Here is a 1450-nt window from a genome sequence, read left to right on the forward strand (position 1 = left end):
GACGACCATATTTTTTACCAAAGAATAAGTGAAGGATTTTCGAATGTATAATATAAGTAATTACCTAAGATCGGAAATGCAAAAACCTTTGTCTTTTGTATTAACAGACCGTTGCTGCAGGTAGCACGCAGTCAGACACAAAACTGGAAAAAAATATTTTGTTGTCTTAATACATTGCCACGGTGCTGAATGGCGTGACAGTACAGTCTGTAAATAAAATATATAGTTGAGAGCGAGTACACTAGGCATAAAAGACAACATTCTACTTGAATCATTAGACCAAACGGCATAAATTATTTATTCTAATACTCTCGTATACACACCATCTACATTCATGTAATATAGAATGCCAAAGAAACGAAAATCTTTTTTGAAAGCTTTTTTATCTATTGGAAAATGAAATGCAGTGGTCCCGAAAGGACCGATTGCTGAATGAAGAAGTCGTACTAATTTTTTTTAACCGAAGTCAAAGCCAGTGTGCGGCCGCCTTGCCTTCTTCAGGGGGTGTACACACAACATCCACATGGCTGTGAGACAGTTTTCCTGGCGTGTTCGTGCAGGCGACGGTCTCTGATAACGTTCTCCAAGAACACTTCAGAACGCCACGTGTTTCCTCGTAAATGACCAGAAATGCGGCCGCCTTTCACCCCGCCACGACGAGCCAAACGATGCTGATTGGAAGCATTTCGTTACACCCCCGGATATTATCTCGCAGCACTTTGCGATGAGACGCTTGGCGCCACCTTTTCCCAAACCTTTGCCTCCTTTGCACTATCCAGTCATTTTTCACTTTTTCTTTTTAATTTATTAACATAACTCGTACGAAAGTCACTCACTAGAACGAATACTATAAATTTTTTTTAGTGTCCCTTTTATTTATACCTAAATTACCGGAAACACTATTGAGTCCTGAACGATACTCTCCGTCTCCGTTTTTCTGTCGGCAAATGAGATGCCTCTGCTTTTTCCTTTTAACCATTTTCCCAATAAGTGGGTAACCGGATCGACAGTGCGGTTATTGTGTTTTTAAACGTGAAGTAAATTAGTGTGCAAGCAACAAGCAATGAAATTGACGATGGCTCGTACCAAGCCAAACCGCTCGCAAGTCTACTGGTGGCAAAGCGCCACGCAAACAACTGGCTACCAAGGCTGCTCCGCCCAAGAGCGCCCCAGCTACCGGAGGCGTGAAGAAGCCTCATCGCTATCGCCCCGGGAACCGTGGCCCTGCGTGGATCCGTCGCTACCAGAAGAGTACCGAGCTGCCGATCCGGCAAACTGCTCTTTCCAGCGCCTCGTTCGTGAAATTGCTCAGGATTTCAAGACTGACTTGCGATTCCAGAGCTCGGCTGTGATGGCTCTGCAAGAAGCTGGGCATGAAGCCTATCTTCAGGGCCTTCTTTTGAAGATACCAACTTGTGTGCCATTCATGCCAAGCGTGTGAACGGGAAGT

General features: G+C 44.5%; 1 pseudogene; it reads left to right on the plus strand.

Moving 5' to 3' along the window:
- The first annotated feature begins 1063 nt into the window (after positions 1–1063).
- Positions 1064–1437, plus strand: LOC121530503 (annotated as a pseudogene).
- The last annotated feature ends 13 nt before the right edge of the window (positions 1438–1450 follow it).

This window comes from Drosophila eugracilis, unplaced genomic scaffold, assembly GCF_018153835.1.
Source record: "Drosophila eugracilis isolate 14026-0451.02 unplaced genomic scaffold, ASM1815383v1 contig_1669, whole genome shotgun sequence".
Taxonomy (NCBI): Eukaryota; Metazoa; Arthropoda; class Insecta; order Diptera; family Drosophilidae; genus Drosophila; species Drosophila eugracilis.